An 18,180-nucleotide genomic window follows, 5' to 3' on the forward strand; every position below is an offset into this window, starting at 1 on the left:
AAAGAAAAAAAAAAAAAAAGAAAAAAAAGAAAAACCGCGGAGGGGCGTGTCCCCCTCCCGGTACCGGGCCCGGCGGCGCCGCTCGCAGTCTGCCCGTTGCAGCAGTGCGAGGGGCGGCCCCTGCGGCAGCGCTGCCGCCCGGCTGCAGGTGCGCGGCGTGGTGGTGGTGGTGGGTGTGGGGGGGGCTGCTTTTATTATTAATTACTATTATTTCCCCCGTCCTTCTCCTCGGTTTTGCCCCCGTTTCCCTGCGGCAGGTGGGGCTGGGGGCCGTGCCGCCCGGCTGCGGCATGAGGGATGGGCTGCGTGGTGCCATCTTCTGTAGCCGCCCTCCAGGGAGGAAGGGACCAGCGGTAATTAAAATAATAATTAAAAAAAAAAGGGGGGGGGAAATATCTGAGGAGAAGGTGTGTCAAAAATACGAGCTGCCCCCGTCCCAGGCTAAAAATTGGGGGTGCCAAGCGCTATTGAGGTCACGGTGTCTGGGATTTGCCTGGCTTTGTTGCATTGCCCAGGTGCAAAGGGAAATTATTATACTGTAAATGTTAACGATACCCTTGCCAAGGCGGGTTTTAACACCGCTCAGAGGCGGGTGTTTTCTCTCCGGGCTGGAGATGCTGGCGCTAGCCCCGTGGGGCTTGGGAGCGGGGTTGTTTCGGGGCAGGAGGTGGCCCTGGTGCGTGGCCGGGGCTCCCACCCTCCTCGGCCTCCCCCAAGCTGCGCCGGACCGGGCACGACGCTGGGCATTTGCCGTGCGAGGCGGTTTTCCCGTCAGCTGCTGGGCATCTTCCTTTCACACCGGTGAAGTTGGACTCCAAAGGGAAGTTTTCCTGCCAGGTGTTTCCAGGCATGATGCACCTGCCCTGCTGCCTTTGAGCAATTCCACCCGTTAAGAGTGGAAACAGCTTACTGGAGGGATGGAGATCTGCATCCCCGTCTGCTGTGTTAGCATAAGGGAGGATTCAGCTGGGAAGATGGTTATTAGCACCTTGAAAAGCAGTCCTGCCGTTGGCTGGAAGAGGGCAGCTGCCATCACTTTAAAGGGAGTTTCTCCTTCCATTTGCTTGTGGTAGCACCACGCGAGGTGCAGCTCCATTTGCAGCGAGCGAGAGGCTGGTCTTGCTTGGAAACTGGCTCGCCGCAAGGAGCGGCTGAGATGAGCTAAGCTGTCACTTCAGCAGTTTGTATGCAACGTATTTCTGAGCTGCCCTGCATTTATCTGTGTCGGTTTAGGCAGATGTCTAAAGCATGTCTGAATGAATGGGACAAAATTCACTACTGAGAAACACTAAATTCTTCTGTCAAGCAATGGCTGCCATCTATGAAGGTTTTCTGCCTTTATTGCCAGTACCTCAGATTTAGGGTATTTAATGGTTTACCTTATGCATTTTTTTTCCTCTCAAGGTGGACAGTGACAACAGGCTTGTCAATTCTTAGTTGAGTATTTACAGGCTGCTGTTGAGAGAGGGAATGTTAAAATGCCATTTCCTCTAGGAATGGGAAATAATCTAACCCAGTTATGCTTTGTTTCATTGTGATGTGCAAAATCCCTCACTTTCTTTTTTCTTTTTTTTTTAACTGCATCTAAGGAGAAAAGTCAGGTGTCTGACTCACTGGTAGTGCATTGAGGGTTTTTCAAGGAGATAATTCACACCTAAGACAAAATACTGGCTTTCCTCATTTTTGGTCTTGATAGGGTAATGATATTAGAAAGGAGGGATGGCTTTGGCATGATTCCCTGTGCAGTTCCCAGATGTTAACGGAAGTACTTCATGCTGTTGGATGTCCTTGGAAACGAAGGCTTTAAATCTTCAGAAATAAGATGCGGGTGGGGTGTGGCTTTTTTTTTTTTCTTTGAGTCCCAGATAGAGTTTGAAATTAAATATCAGTGAGCTCAGTTTATCACAAGAGCTAATGGCTAGAAGATGAAACCTTGAGAAACTTAGATTAAAACAGAGATATCTCTTTTAATGACAAAATATAAAGTATGCTTGTCATTGCTTCCAGCCTTTGAATGAAGACTCTGTGCCCCTCTCTGGGCTGCTTGCTCAGCCCTGCTCTGGAATGGCTCACTGCTGGTCTGCAGCTTTCAGGTGAACTTGTTGCAAAAATCCCATCTGACATGCCCTCCAGATGCATCGAGATGAGGTAGTCTCCACCCAGGAGAGCAAGGCTTTTAGCTGTTCCAGAAGGAAACAGGACCTGCAGTTCTCAGCAGATAAATTTCCATCCTATGGGACAGGTGGCATCACAGATGAGATAAGGATGTTTATCCTTCGTCAGGGTTGGATTTGTTGGGATGAGGCCAAAAGTGCCAGGGCCTCTGTGTGACCCGTGGAGCTCCCACAAAGAGAATGTAGGTATTGGTCCTTCAGCTGAAGATGCAGGTGGCAAGAGCACTGCTTGTTAGGGCTGTAGCCCAGGAATCCAGATTTGGCTCTGCACACATACTCAGCAAAAACATGGGCTTTGTGTCTCTCCCTTCCTCATTACTCTTTTTAAAATACTGCTTTAAGTATTTGCAGATCATGCTTCTAATTTAGTCTTCCTTACCCTCTGTCAGTTCCTCCCATGGTCTCAGATAGCCTCGCTGCCCTCTGCTTCCAGCCTCTTCCTTCCCAAGGCCCTTTACCTAAACAGTCCTCCTCCCTCCATGCTTAATAAATTGCAATTTCAGCAGGACCCACTTTGTCCAAGCAAACCTTATTTAAACTGTCCTGAAGAAGAGTGCTGCAGTTCTCACTGTCGTTTACCTCCTTGAAAGCCATGGGGAGATAAATCAGTTCTCCCTTGTTCAGGGAACAAGTGAGGGAAAGGTGACAGGGCAAGAGCTTTTTCCAAGTTGATGCAGGGTCCAGTGCATCTAGACAGGGGCAGTTGGAGCAGGCCAGTAAGGTGGATTTCCTAATCTTCTGCCTTTTGTGCTCCTCTGCCTCTTTTGAAACACCCCCATTCCTCCCTGCGTGTTTGTACACCTCAGTTGTCTTCTCTGACACTCAGGGTGTCGCCAGGCACAGAGTTTGGGAGGGTTTGAGTACCACATTGCTCCCTGTGTTGCCCTGTGTGGTCACTGGGGCTTAATAGGATGGTTTTCCTCGTTGTGTAGCAGCAGGGAGTAGAGCATATTGCTTCTTTATGACATTTAAATCTTCATTTGGAACTTGGGCTTTGGAGCATCATGGGGCTACTAGAAATGGCTGGGGGAAGGGTGCATTTAAAACGCAGTTGAGCTAGGCTGTGGTTTGTCTTTGCAGTTTCTTTTGAAAGCCTGTGTCCATCAACATGGCAGTAACAAATTGTCCTGACATTTACAGCAACACAACTATGTAACTGCACTGCCTGGTAGAGTCCCGGTGTTTGCCCGTATGGGCATTTGGCATTGCTGCTTGAGATGCTGGTGCTGTGGTGTGCCTGTGTCCAGACTTTCAGACAAATCCTTTTTGGTTTGTGGAGCGTTGAAAATTGGATCATGAAGCAGTATCTGTGGGGAAGTGCTGAGGGTGGCCGTTCTCTTGTTTCCCAATAGGAATACTTATTCAAAAGCTGGAAGAAAGCTGCAGATTTAAGTTAGTCTTGCGCAGAATAAACTTGTTTTGCCATCCCAGTGCACTGATGAGGCTTGTTTGCTCTCTGCCTCTTCTGAAGGAGTGCTGCTGGTTTAGCTGTAGCGATCTGGCAATGCTGACGCTTGGTGAATTAGTCAAAAAAGAACCAGGGTTATGGCTTCAGCCCAGTTCCCAGTATTTTCCACTTTGCTTAGCCTGCTGGTTGGTGAAGTCAGTCAGCTGGCATGTTGGCTTACTGCTTCCTAGGCTTTGGCTGTGTGAAGATACGGGGCTGAAAAATGAGAGCAGGAAGCTCATAGTGAAGTGCCCTGAACTTGTGACAGGGTGTGACAGGCTCATGGATCCTTTCTTTGGTGATGTTGAGAGGATGTGCAGTGTGTTACACCCATCCATTGGAGCTGCTGGAGCGAAGCACAGGCTTAGGAGGGTTGTGGTTCTTGTGGCTCTGCATGCAGATAAAGCTGTCGACCTCCAAACAACGAAGCCGTGTGTTGTGCTTTCTGGGTGTATGGCTTACTCCGAGGTCTGCAGACCTTTGTGGTCAGTGAAAGAGCACCGTGAGCCCTCCCTTGCGCATGCAAAATGGACTTCCCTAACTGTGTTAGAGCAGCCGAGACTGTTAAACGAAGGCAGAGGTGGTCGCTCATTCCTACCCATATGCCTGCCCCTTAGCTGGGTGGAAGTGGCATGTCAAACTCTGTATCCTATCTGCATAGGATAACATAGCAAGGGGCCAGCTGAGTTTCATTGCTGGTAGCATACAGAGCTGGAAATGTCCCGGTGAGCTATTTAATTGACTCTTCCCTTGTATTCTGCAGTGCTTTGCCCTGCAGTGCTCTGGCTTTGAGTGGCCCCCGGTGGGGGCTCCTCCCCGGCTCTGTCTCAGTGCTGTCTCCCTCGGAGCTGGAAGGAGGCATGTACTGTGTGCTGTTCCGGGAAGGCTCCACCACCCACAGACCCAGCAGAGATCAGGTGCTCATGCAGGAATGGATTCTGCTTTCTTGACTGTTTCCAGCCTCTAGTCAGAGAAGCAGCAATGTGTTTGGAGAAAGACAGCAGCTCTCGGGAGATCTTTTACTAGTATTGCAGTCCTATCCAAGATGGGCTGGCTTTGCAGGTTTCTTCCTGTGCTTCTAGTGCTTTCTATTTGCAGAGTTTTTTTTTGCTTAACCGTGGTATTCAGTCTCCAGAGGTGGGCTGGCATGGCATCTGGGGCTCACCCTGAGGGCATGTCCTTGCAGCTGGGGATGCTTATCAGTAAAGAGGACGATGCTGTAATGCAAGGCTTGCTGGCAGGGCTGTTCTTGCCTGGGGAGGCAGGAAAGAAGGGAGGTAATTGCAGAAGTAACTCGAGATGAATTGCTAATCCTTCCAGAGCAGTGCAGAAATGTTCCCACTCATCTCAAACCAGTCCCAGGAAGAGAATTAGGATAAGTGATCCTGGGCAGAGAGAGGGTCAGTGGGCTGTTCAATGAATGATCCCTAAAGAGATGACTCCGCCAAAGCTTTGCAGAACACCATGCTGGCTTTGCCATGCCAGAGGTGCAGCCTTCACTGAACTGGATCACTGCTTCTTCCTGAACAAGTGCCCTCCCCGGGTGGAGTATCTGATCTGTGCTGCATTGCTCTGGCTTGGCTTTTCAGCATGAATGGCAATCTCAATCTCAAGCCTCTTTGCAAATCACTAGAGAACTGTTTATGACCCTTTAGGTTACCCTTTGCACGTTTTCAAGGTGGGCACAGCTCCGCTGTGCAGAACTGAGTGAATCTCTTCTCACTGCAGGATGGGCTTCCATCTGTGAGTTTGAGCTTTGTTTCTTACTGAAATCTGTTATAGGTTGGTTTTCTTAAAGTGCCTGTGAAAAGCATGTGCCATTTGCACTGGAGTCTGGAGGAGCGGTATCTGAGCCTTTAGACTTGAGGGGATTTTCTTTGCAAGCCTGAGCCCTTCGTGCTCCTCAGAAGTCAATCTCCTGTTTTCTCCCTTTCCCTTCAAGTAATCTGATTAGTAAAGGCAGTTGGTATATGCAATGTGGCTCCTGTTTTCAGCCTCTTCCTTGGATATGCAAAGAACAGAAGAGAGAGCACCAGTGGATGCCTTCTACAAAGCTAGAAGGATCACCACTACAATTGGGCTAATTTCTCGCATCTTTGCAGCCTCCCCTCTGTTCCTAAAACAGATCCCCTAGCATAGTGTGGCCATGTTTGCCTCATTTCCCTCCCCCAGTCCTCCTCTCAAACTGGTTCAAATTGGTTGGAGGGATTGAGCCATTAACATCCCTGAGAAAGGCAAGTGGGATTTGTCCCTGAGCCATCCTGTTCAGCTGCTCAGCATGTGCATTGCTCCAGATGAGCTATCGTTCTGTTGTCATTTGTGGTGATGCTCTAAGGTGCCTGGAAGAGGAGAAGGCTGACAGATTATAGCAGAAGGTATAATCTGCCTCTTAATAATACAAGTCCACAGAAGGAAAGGCTGCATTTGACTCTGCTGTTCATGGAGAAACATTAGCACTAGCAAGAAAGGTGATAAACATTTGCATTCATCTTTTTTGAACAGTGTGTGTGTGTGATTTTTGAACACCCCACAGCATTGGCTTGCAGGCCTTTCTGCCGCCTGCCTGTATTTACCTTATGGCGCCCCATCAGTTCCTGTCCCAGGATGTCTGCCTGTCAGTGCCTGATGTAATTTCAGATGGATTTCATCAGTGTGTAAAGTCACTTGCTGCAAAATGAAATTCTTCAAGAGGCATTAAGCAGAGCAATGGGTAAGCAAATTTTCTTCTTTCCTTGTCTGGCTGCTGTACTTTCACATTTTCAGGTAGCAGGGTTGGCTACCGAGAGAGCAAGTCTTTGATGGAGGCTGAACAGAGGGCTGAAGGGGATATTTTTCAGTAGTTGATGGTGAGCACAGGGACCACGTCAGCTCTCATCCTGTGAGATGCAGCAAGGTAGGAGTGGAAGGGGGACAAGAAGAGGGCAAAAGAGATGGAGTAGAGCAAGCTGTGGGCTTGTGAGAGATGCACACTGTCTTTTCCGCTCTTACTTCTCACATCTCCTCCCTGGGGTGGAGTCAGGGCACCCTGGGGAAATGTGGGTTTGGGCGTTCTTGGTGCTTGGAGGGTCTTTGTGCTGGAAGGGACCATCGTACCTTGGTGACTGGAGTTACAGCAGCAGGAGGGGTGCAAGAGCAGCAGGAGGCTGTGATCAGCAGCGTGTCTGCATGATGGTGTCAGAACTGTGTGTCCAGGCTGAAAATTGGCTTGCACTGGGCTTCTGGATGACAAAATGTTCCTGTCTTGGTTTGCAGAGCTCAAGGTGAGTGCATTCATCATACAGTTAGTTTGAGATGACAGAAGAGATGTGCAAGAAGAGGCTTTCCCAAGAGAAGGAGTTACCCAGTGGGATGAGCTTTGCAGAGGTCAGTTTGTAGCTTTAGCCTCTGTGTTGTGAGGCAGGCTGCTATGTGCAGGGCTATGTGTCGGTACAGGCTGGTAAGAAGAGCCTCTGTATAAAAATGCCACTTTTATTTGAAAACCTACTTAAGTTGGTCTGGTCAGAAGTAAACAAACTAATATGGCTAAGATTGAAGGAAGAACTAACATTTCTGTAGATTACAAGTGCTGCCAGCACTTTCAGTCCGTTTTTCCTATAAATCAGTGGAGCAGCAGATTTTTTAAATGCTTATAAAACAATATTTGAGTGCTGTTTAAGTGATGTCCTGTCAGATCCAGAGGCTTCAAGAGATGTAAATATGGCTCATGTTCCTTTCCTAATGCTGAGCCACCTTTTACAAAATGCTGACCAGCTCTATGCAGGTCCTAAGTATTTTATTACCCTCGCACTGCAGATCCTGCATGCAATGGGATGAAAGTTGCTGGGACTAAATTGCCTTTGTGATTTAAGGGTTAGACCTGTGATTGGAGCTGGATCATGTGGTTGTGTTACAGCAGTGGAGGTTCACAGACTTTCTGCCAGCCGCTGTCTGTCTGTAGCTCGTGGTATCGGACATCGGATGTCAGTGAGCTCAGGGCCTCACTAGTTTTATTCCGAAGACTGAATTCTGTCTTTGGTTCATTTTCAGCTCCCACTGACTTTGCATTTGAGGGCAGACTTCACCACAGTAAAATTCTGCCCTCTGAATTTATGTCTTTATTTGTGGTTTCTTGCACTGTCTCATCATCATGACAAATGATGCTGCCCTGGAGCTAGCTAGAGGGGCTTGTAGAAGTAGCTTTTAACAATGGGCATCTCCAAATGAGATGGAAAACAACATGCTTTTCTCTTGGCATCTTCTGGTGGAATAACTGAGCCTTGGAGGCATATTCAGGCAGAAATAATAAATAATGCTTTTAGTTACAAAAAGGAAAGCAGATAAAAAGTTTCGCTAAAGATCTACTGCAGGGTTGCTTGTAGTTACTCCCCGTCAGTAAGCAAGAGAACAGGTTCAGAAAGGATGGGACGAAGGTGAGAGTATCGAGAACCAGACCGAATCCTGTGACAAAGGAACAGACTTTTGGGGACTCTCTAAGAGGAGGCTCGGATGGGTTGCAGTGGTGGATGGGTGATCTGAAACGGGCAGCTGTGAGCTGGAGACAGGAGTCAGTGCCGATGCTCTCAGATTTTGCTTGCATCTGAAGCAGGGTGTGTGTCTCCGGCACCTCCCAGATCTGAGTACTATGGGCACGTGTGGGCATGCTGTTTGGTCTCTTCTTTTCTTTCTGCTTCCTGTCCTCCTTACCTTCCATTTTAAGTGTTGCCTAGCAGACTAAGATCCATGTTCTTCCACAGTGCCTCTGCGAGTCTCTGAGGCAGTTAACTCTTCCCTGGCCCTTGCTTCAGGTTGCATTAGCTCAAAGAGCTCAGTAACTAGACTTGCTTGGAGCAAATTGGGTGTCAGCTCGCTGCAAGATGCTGACAGGTCCCTGATGAGGCCTGTGTTTTCTTCATCTATGCAGCTGCAGGAGCAGCCAGCTCTGGGTCATCCAGGCTGTAGATTAGTGGGGCAGTGGGTGCAGAAGTGCTTATTGACCCAGAGCCTGTGACTTCACCCTGTTTTGTGCTAGGCTTCTAGCGCTTGCTGGCTGGAAAATCTCCCCCATGTGCAGCATTGCTGAGCTGTTATCAGTGTGTCCTTGTTTTATGGTTTTGCAGCCTAATTTGTATGTGTTTTGTCCTTTCCCTACTTAAATGTTAGCTGAATTATCTTGTCAGCCCCTTCCTACCCCCAGGTTCTTCTGGGCTAGGGGGGAAGAGTCTGGAATTCCATTTAATGGGGAAGCATTTGTTACTGCTTCATCTCAGATATGGTAACTGCTTTTCTTGTGCCTTATAAAAGGGTTCATTGTTGCGGCAGTCTGAGGTCTGTGCTCAGATCTGAAGCATGTTTCATTGTCCCTGTTGCTTGTGTACCTTCATTATGGAGGGGTCTCTGACTCCCTGGGTCTACTTGTTCTGTTGAAACATGCAAGAGCCTCTTTATGCTTGTTTAAGTCCTTAAATGGAAGATTCCTGTATCGTGGTTGAAGCTGTGTTAGTGCTCAGTTGAAAAGCATCTTCCCGCTGCACATAGCAAAATAGCTTGAAATGGTTTGGATGAAGTATTAGGAAGTGGTCATTAGCAGGAGGGGATTAGATGATGCTGGGTGATGCTGATGAGGGATCATCTGATTGCTGTTTAGGAATCTGTAAAATGAGTTTTGGAACTGAGTAGAGATCACTGGGCACTGAAAAGTCCTGTTCCTGTAGTCTACAGAGAGGGAAATACCTGAATGCTTTCCACCTGAAGATCGGCCGTCCCGAAAGACGGGTAAAAGCTGTCACGCTGCAGTCAGGAGTTCGCTTTGCTGCTGCCTGCTTTCCCTTCGAGGACAGAATCTAGCATCTTTCAGCAGCAATAAACTGCTCTGTGCCTGCCTTGATAAGAAATGACAGAGCACTGTGGCTCTAGGTGTGGTCAGAGCCCGTTCAAAATAGTCTCTGTTCATGTACTGCGATGAAAAGCAGCACTGCCGAAATGTCTACAACCCTGTTTATTCCAGCCTTTGTATTAGTGATTTGGAGAAGAGACCATGACCTTACAGAGAGCATGAATGGGTCTCTTGTAACCTGAGACCTGGAGCAATATTATTTTAAGCAAGAAGTAAGGCTCTGAAGCAGGCTGTCCTTTCATGCATATCATGTGTGTGACGGCAGAGCTGAATTTAGAGCTGAAAGGGGATAAAATCCCCGAGGAGACTGATTGCACCTCATTTATTTTTAACAGATGTATTGGGGAAGGTTGAACCTGAATTCCCCGACTTGGGACAATCTTAAATTTGGACAATTTTGAGTGTTCACCCCTTCTGGAAAGGAAGACAGGCTTCCACCTAATTTCTGTTCGGGATGAAATGCATGCAGATTCTGATTTTAAACTCACTGCTTATCCTTTAACCTTTTGTGGGGGAAGGGGAACAGTTGATGGTTTTGCAGCTCCCGTTGGCTGAATGCACGGTCTGGGTTACCTTCTCACATGGATTGTCGCCACTCAAGCTGCCTACATCTGCTTTTATTGCAATTCTGCTCATCAGCATATAAAACTAGATGTGAAGCAAGACAGGACTGTGGCCTTAGTGTCATCCTGAGTGGTCAAAACCATTGGAAGACCAGCTGGAGAGAGACATCTGAGTACTCTACCAGGATGTATTTTGTGTATAAAGATTTTTATTTGCTGTCATTCATTCTCTGTCACTTGAAAATCTTTGTTTGTCTTGTGCCTCAGCAAGGTTCACATTGGGCTTGCTGGTTATGAAAAATAAAGTTGTAAATGCAGATTCTGTTGGATTTTTATTGTTCTGGAAATAAGAACACACATTCTCCTGACTTACTCTGGGTGTCTAAAGATGTTATTGTCTGTCCATCTCCTCATGCCTGTCCTGCTCTTATACCTAGCTGAAAATGCCACACGTTTCACTTCTGCTGGTCAAGGCATGGTGTATGAAACTTGGAGCACTAAGACATGCACGTGACCTGAACTGTTGCAGCCAAGGAACAAAGAAAGTCTGATCAGCAACTTTCTGCGACTGGAGCAGTAACTTCCCAATGAACAGTGAAGCAAGACTGTTGATGTAGTCATCCCTGTCACCATCACTGATTTTCATGAAACCTCCCAGTTCCTGCTAACTCACAGTGTTAGATGATGCGCTTTTCCCTCTGCCTTGCTCTCTTGCTGCTGTTTAGGATTTACTTTCTATGTTCATCTTTTCCTCATTGCTCTTTCTCATAGAAGTTTAAAAAAACCCAAACAAACTGGCTTTTTAGGTTGTTGGATTGATCAATCTTGATATAGAACAGTTTGAGGATCAGGGTTTTCTCAGCTGTTCTACAATAGACCCAAGCGTACCAAAAATTCTCAATGACCGTCCTGTTGTTTGCATCCTTTGGATTTTTAAACAAAATGAAAAGGGCTTTCAGGAAGCCTGCTCTGACTTTTGATCTCCTCCCAAAGGTAGCCTAGTAATGAAAAGCAAAATAATACAGGAAAACTGGACAGAAGCTAAAATCTTTCTCTTCAAGCTCTGTCTGGGTGCACGGTGATTGATGGTGGTGAGGACAAGTCATGCTAGAGCCCAGAGAGGTTGGGAGGCAAGCTGGTAACATCCATTCCTGTATGTGCATCTGAGACACTTAGCTGGGTTCCTCACCCTCACTGCTTAACCCAAGCGCCCGGATGCCCCATCCATTGCTCCCTGCTCCTCGTGGCAGTAGTGGAAGCCTCTGCTCCTGGCATGCTTGACATGGCCTCTGCATCAGCAGTCTCTGCAGCCAGGGGCTCTGCAAATTCAGATTCTGTAGAAGTAAAACAGTGTTGTCTAGGAAAAAGCTCTCCTGCCTTGGCTTCTTCCCTAGGACAAGTTTTCTGCTGCTGCAAGAGCGATGCCAGCCGGGGTGGTGTGGCAGTAGCTGGAGCAGATGGTGCTGTTTTCATCATTTTAATTTTAGCCATGTGTTGAAACCACTCAGAATAACTTAAGAAATGGAAGGCGCAGCCCAAGAAGACACCTTGAATGTTATCCTTGCCCCAAGAAAATCTCTTACAACGGTGTCTGCAGCACTTTCCTGACTCTGTACCGTGTACTCTGACTAGGATCTGCAAAGGTGCACTCATGCGTTTGTAGGCTAGAGCAGTGACATGGTGAATCTTCTATATTTAATATCTTTATTACTGTGCCAGCATTAAATATTCAGAGAACTTCAGCATAGGCTGTTCTGCCAGAGTGCAGCAAATGTTGTCAGTACTGTGAAATCAAAGAAAGAAGAGCAGATGAGATCAAAGCAAGCAATAAATAGTTACCTTGCATCCTGACAGCATCTTTCTGCAGCCGGAGGCAAAACATGGAGAGGCTCAAGGTGTACCCGGATGGCAGCCGGGGCTGGTGTAGTGCTCGCCTCCCGTGCTGTCCCCCTCTGCCATGTTGTATCAGCGCTCCAAACCTGGGCTGAGACGGTCTGTAGCGCTTGATATCATAGAAAATTTCTTTGGCTGGTAAGAGGTTCAGTTGCTGCTGGCTTAGTGCCTTGAACCACCTCCCAGTGGGGGGCTAGAAGAGCAGTAGTGCGGTAAGGAGAAGGATTAGGACCAAGCAGTGCTGCCCCGGATTGACTTTTGCTGTTGCTGAATTGCCCCCTTACTCTGCCCAGTTTTGAGGTAGGGCCCTTGCTCTTTGTGTCTTTCCATAGTCAAAGCATTGGCTGCTGGGAGGCCCAGACATCTGGGTTTTCGCCGCCTAATTCAGGCCCTTGACATGGTGCTGCAGTGTAAACACGTGTCACGTTTTGGCTGAGGTGGAGGGCAATAGTAGGACCCAGATCTTCAAGTCCATCTGCATGCGGAAGCGAAGCTTTCTTCTCATTTCACTGTGTGAAGTTACGAATCTACTGGTTGTATGTTGATCTCTCCTACCCAGTGTCAACAACATTTGACATCCTGGTTTCTGTTCTCTCTCTTTTCTTTGGAATCTGCATTTTATGTACTTAAATGCAGGACATTTAGCTTCAGCTCTTCGATGCAGTGTGCTGGTGGTCTTTGCAGTGTGCAAATGGCTCAGGGCTGATTTTTGATCACATATTCACGCCGGGTTTCAGATATTTCTCTAGCCTGCGACTCCTGTGCACCAAGTAGATCCTGTTGTATGTGCGCTGCTACAGAAGACTGTGGAGAAAGGAAAACAGCAGAGAGCTTTCGTTCTCGGACTGGCAGTCATCTCTGCTGGGTCCTGCAGCACTCGGCTGTGCTGCAAAGCAGTAGGCTGTAAAATGGAGACGGTGCTTGAGAGCTCATATTTCGATGAACAGCAGAGCTGCTTTCAAGGAATTGCTGCTTGCTAACCTGCTAGAAGCATCTTTTTCCTGTGCTTCAGCGGATGACGTTGCAGCATTGCTGTGCTGTTTTGGCAGCTAGCATGGATGTTTGGACCCTTTTATTTGAGGGTGTTTGGTGGCTGGCTGGCTAATAAAGAACAAGTTTGGTGGTATTTTTCAGCTCTTGGATCAGCTGATCTACATTTTGGGAGCTTAGTCCGGGAACCAAAAGGGTGTGACTGCGCTCACTGTGCCCCCAAATAGCCGGTGTCTGGGAAATAGGGGTGATCCTTTGTCAGTGAGCCTTTCCCTGCCCTGGGATGTGTTTTGGTACCCACAGAAGCATGAAATAAGCCCTGTCAGTTTGTTTCTGACCTCGTTTTAATGAAGAAAACTGTGATAACCATGAGAAACTGCTGGCCATGCTAATAGTCCAGCTCGTGGTAGATTGCAAGCATCCCAAAGCCAGATGAGCCCTGCCAAGCTCCTCTTACCGCTGACTGCTCTGCGGAAGGGATCTTAGTTGACTGCTTATTGTGGGAACATCCTTTATAATTGTTCCGTGTGAGTGACGGTGAAGACAGCAGCAGCCGTCAGTTAGTGGGGATGGATGTCTGTTTTCCTTTCTCCAGGCAATGCAGTCTCTCAGGAAAGCAATTTCTTCTTCCTCGCAGGGTAATTTGCCAGCCAAGGTAAAACAGTCTTTTGATGGAGCAGAGCACTGTGATGCCATTGACTGTCCTAATTCGTAAACGTCCCAGCGGGGTTTTGTGGTACTGTTCTTTCCTCTTTTCCCTATCTCCTTCCCTGCACATGCTAACAGTGGTTTTCTTCTGTTGCTGGAAAATGACAGTATGAATATGTTGACTTGGATGCTCTGTTATTGCAGGACAGATAACAGAGAGTGACAAAATACATGCTACTCTAATGCCCCGAGAAGCAAGCCGTTGTGCGAACGAGCTTACGTGAAGAGTCTTCCTGACCGTCTGGTGGCATGGAGGAACATCTGAACAAGCCATACTTCGGCGTTAGCAGAAGAGGGCCAGAAGCACTAGGTGTCTTTTTGAGACGAGACTTAGGGGGGAGTGGGCAAAGCCTTTTAGACTCCTCTGAAATCTCCGTGTCAGGCACTCAGCACATTCCTTGCTTTTAACTGAATGTGAAAGGGGCATCTGAGAGGGGCCCCTCTCTTTCCATTTGCACTAACGTGCGGCTGAAACTTTTCTCCCTGCCCTTTCCATCTGTGAAGGGGCCGTTTTCCTTCCTGGCTGGATTTGCCGTAGCAGTGTGCAGCCTAGGAGAGCAGCTCCTCCCAGCAAGAGGTGAGACCGTCTGCAGACTTTGCCATACTGCCGTGTCCAGCAATCCAGCCACATCTCAGCATGCAGTGGAGCTTTTGAAAGGCAGTGCTGGGGAAGTATTAGGCTGCCCCTGTTCTTTGTTAAATGAATAACGAATGGTGCAAGACTGAGTCCTCGGTGCTGCCTGAAATGTGAGGCAGCAGAGACTGCTCTAATTTCCAAAGGGTGGAGTTGAGCCTGGGATGGGAATTGATGAAAAGAATTAGCTGGTAAATAAGATCTTCTGCCATCTCTTTGATCCGCTCTACATGTCCAGCTGCTTAAAGGCTTCGCAAAGCAAGCAGGATTTGGGGGGAGGAAGAATTTATCCACCCATAGACCATCTCGTAGCTCTGTGAAATGCATAACTGCAAGATATTGCAGCAGGGGGCTGGGCAAAAATCCAAAGGTAGCCTAGTAAATCCCTACTAAAGAGGCTTCTCTTCCTTCTATTCATGAAGAGCCTGCTGAACAGAGAGAACAAGCCTTAAAACTACTGATGCTTCCTTTTTTGCTGCTGTGTAAGTCCCTCTGATCAGAGCTTTAATCTAGCTAAAGTTGGTGGACTTAGAGACAGCCTGATCTTTGCATCACAGCATGGCATGGGAAGTGCAATTCGGAGTGCCAGCACCTCCATTTGTAGCAATCACCCTTTAATGCTCCCCTTGTAAGTGCACAGAAAAAGGATACGTGTGGGGGGGGGGGCAGCTGTTGTGGTGTTGCAAAAGGTTGGTTTTGACTTTCAGTTATGCCAGGCAAAAGGGAAAAAAAGAATATAAGAAGGAGTACAAAAAAATCAGGAAAGGAAGATACTAAAAGCAGCCAGAGATGCTACAGGTTGATGTGGAAGTGCTCAGATTTCAGCTGAAGCAAAAGGCGGAGCTGTTCTACCTTCTTCTGCTCTTCTCTGGTCTAAAGCTTTTTGGGGACCACTTTTCAATGGGGAATTTAAATGTGTTTAGTGTCAGCATGGCCAGCTAAGCCGCAGAGAAGGAGGTGATGACCCGGAATGACTACTACCACTCACAGCAGTCCACAGTTGTGTGTTCCTCCTCCTGTCTGTAACGCTGTCATAGTCTGTACAGTGTTTTGATGAAGTCTCTAAATGCTCTTTAACTTTACAGCAGCAACCCCCAGACATCGGGCTGAGGGGTTGCTTTGCTGCAACTAGCCTCACAAATGCAAGTTAAAAATGAGTTCAGCTTTATAACCTGATTAGGGATTTCTCCAGGCAAATGGGTGTTCAGGGCTTCACTGCCTCTGCTGACAAGACATCCCTATAGCCTCAGTTAGGATCTTTCTCCATTTTCCCCTACTGAAGTGCTAATCCAGAGAGCCCTTCCTTGGAGGAGAAGGATGGAGGAAGAGGCAGCACAGCTGGGAGGACAGAGGTTGCACTATCTTTGAGGAGCTTATCTTCCCCTCTGGTTTGTTCCCAACCTGCTTTGTAATAAGGTTTCTTACCTCTTTTCTCCTTGCAGGGAAGATGGACTAATGACGCATATTCTGTAAACCACTTTGTGCTTCTGTCAGTAGAGATTAATGCGAGATTTAGGGTTCATATTCCTGCATTGCAAAATACTTACATATATTCCCTCATGCAATTTCCAGCAAATTTCTATTCCTGGAAGGGCCCATGTTATGGCATCCTTTTGCTTGAGCAGAGGAGAGATGTCCAGATACAGTTGTTGCCCAACTCCAGCTACTCTGGCTGCTCAAGCCCATGGACTGGAGTTGTGTGCCTGAGTAATCTGGTCTCATAATTGCCACCCTGCTTGGAGGCAGCTGCTGAACTGGGCCTAAGCTGATTTGGGATGGCAAATTCTGTTAGTTTAATTCTCAGCAACACTGAAGAACTTGTCAGCACGTGAGTATCCCTCAGCTTCTCTCTGGCTGTGAGTGTGCCCTGGAGACCTTTGCCAGCTGGTGACTCCCAGCAATTAGCTTGCATGACTGCTGGCTGTGGAGAGGTTAGATTTATAAGGGCCACACAGTGATGATTCCCTGAATGCTTACATCTTTGAACCCAGCCATTCTTTCCCTTTCTAACGCTGTTTTTACAGAATTGTGGCATCTCGTCACTTGGGACTTCTTTGCCCTCAATGTTATTGCCCTCTCTTCTCATTTTCCCAGGGCTCAGGGGACTGTAACCCAGCAGCCCACCCCAGCAGCCCAGTGCCGTGTTTCACCATGGTCTCTTGGCCATGTGTGAGAACGTTCCTCTCGTGACGCTCGCCTGCTCTGTACGGCTCTACACGATGGCTCTGCTGCAGCTCTGCCCCGTTCTTGCCAGCACCAGCTGCTCTGCTCCCTGCAGCACCAGCTGCATCTCGCCTCCCTCCTCCCTCCCAGTTTGAGAGCTGCTTCGCTGGAGCAGTGGGCCTTTACAGCAGGGAACGGCCACGTCTCTGGTATTCACCAAAGCTGCCTTCGTATTCAGGCCCCTTTGGGAAACAGCGTAGAATTAGGTGGATTTTCTCGGTGTTGATAGAGATGCATAATGCGAAGTCCTCAAATGGGGCATCTGTCATCTCTCCATCCCGTCTTATGCCATTAGCTGATATGGGAGATCTTTATTGCCTTGTTGCTCAGTAACCTTCCGGTCCCAAACGGGTGTGCACAAAGCCAGTGGGTGCACTCCTGCTGTGATGAGGCTCCCCATTTCCTCAAAGCTGCTCTGTAATGAACCCAAACCAACTCAAGTCTGCATAGAAGGTCTCCTGTCACCAGGGAGAGGTGTCAAAAGTCCCAGGCCTCCAAGGAGTTAGTTACACTGTAACAAGGAAAAAATGTTAAAAACAGTGAAGAAAAATGCATTTTTGAGACTATTTCTTTTGCAGCTCCCCCCCATTCTTCCAAGAGAATTTCATCCTTCTTTGTACCCCACAGGAAGTTTTCCAGCCCCTTGACTAGATAACTTGAAACTCCATATTATTTCTCTTACTTGCTGCGTATTAGGCAGTGCTTGCGATTAAGGAGATATTCCTTCATCTGTCAGCTTCTGGGAAAAACAGTACTTGGAAAAGTACACAAAGGAGATGAAAAGAAAGTTGCTTATGAATTATGAACAGCTTTTCAGGCTGATGTTATTTCATGAGGCTGTCACTTTGTTTTAATTGAGTAACTCAGATGCAATCATGCTTTTTAAAAAAACTCTGTGTTTGATCACCTTTCAGAGGTTACACTTAGATAGCTCATGTTAGCTGAATTTTCATTTTCAAATAACAAGTCTGGATACTTACCATCCTTACTGCTTCAATAATGGAGATGTAAGATATCCTTGCAGCCGAGCTCAGGACACAGTAACCAAGCGGCTTTACTCCGTCACTGTTTGGAAATCAGCTAGGTCCCTCTGTGATTGCATGGACAGTTAGCAGTTTGTGGCTGGTAGCAAAGCTGCTCAGATGGACCCAGTGATGAGTACCAGAGTGTGCAAATCTAGCCAGTATCTCTCAAGGCATTGCACTTTACCTTTTGCTGAAATACGTCTTTTCTCTATTTTCCTATCAATTTGCAGCTAGTACCCCCCCGACACGCACGCAGCTGCAGAGAGATCTCTCTTTATCTAGTTTATTTTGGGGTTTGGGCAGATCTGAATCGAGTTATTAGTTCTCAGGCCTCTGATCGCTGGAGTTGTGCAATTTGAATAGCTGCAGATTGAGACTCTACCTCTGTCTGTGCGATGCAGGATGACCCCGTGACCGATCAGAAACGGCTGCTCTTGGTCCACGGCTGTCCCATCAGTCGGTTGTTCCCTGGGGCCGCGTTGCAGTCCTGCGTGTCGTGGGGTCCGCGGGCGAGCAGGGGGCGGGGGCTGGCCCGCTTTCCTGGAGGAGCGTCGGGGGAGCACTCATCTGGCCCCAGACGGGTTGCGGGGACGCGTTTGCCTGCTCCTTTGTGACAGTGCCAATGATGTCGCCTGGCACAGGTTACGCAGG

The 18,180-nt window shown here is 47.8% G+C and overlaps 1 protein-coding gene across 6 annotated transcripts in view; it reads left to right on the forward strand.

The window, feature by feature from the left end:
- Nucleotides 1-18,180, forward strand: part of MAPT (microtubule associated protein tau) — a 57,632-nt gene that overhangs the window by 4,296 nt on the left and 35,156 nt on the right. Inside the window, exon 2 of one of the 6 annotated variants that reach the window (XM_085309920.1) lies at nt 6,385-6,514. The exons of 4 other annotated variants lie outside the window; for them this stretch is intronic. The gene's annotated coding sequence lies outside the window, so the exon portion shown is untranslated. Of the gene's footprint in view, nt 1-6,384; nt 6,515-14,073; nt 14,225-18,180 lie in introns of those variants that run through there. One more of the 6 variants, XM_085309921.1, reaches the window with a different exon arrangement.

This window comes from Rhea americana, unplaced genomic scaffold, assembly GCF_003343005.1.
Source record: "Rhea americana isolate MKP2758 unplaced genomic scaffold, rheAme1 scaffold_308, whole genome shotgun sequence".
Classification (NCBI taxonomy): Eukaryota; Metazoa; Chordata; class Aves; order Rheiformes; family Rheidae; genus Rhea; species Rhea americana.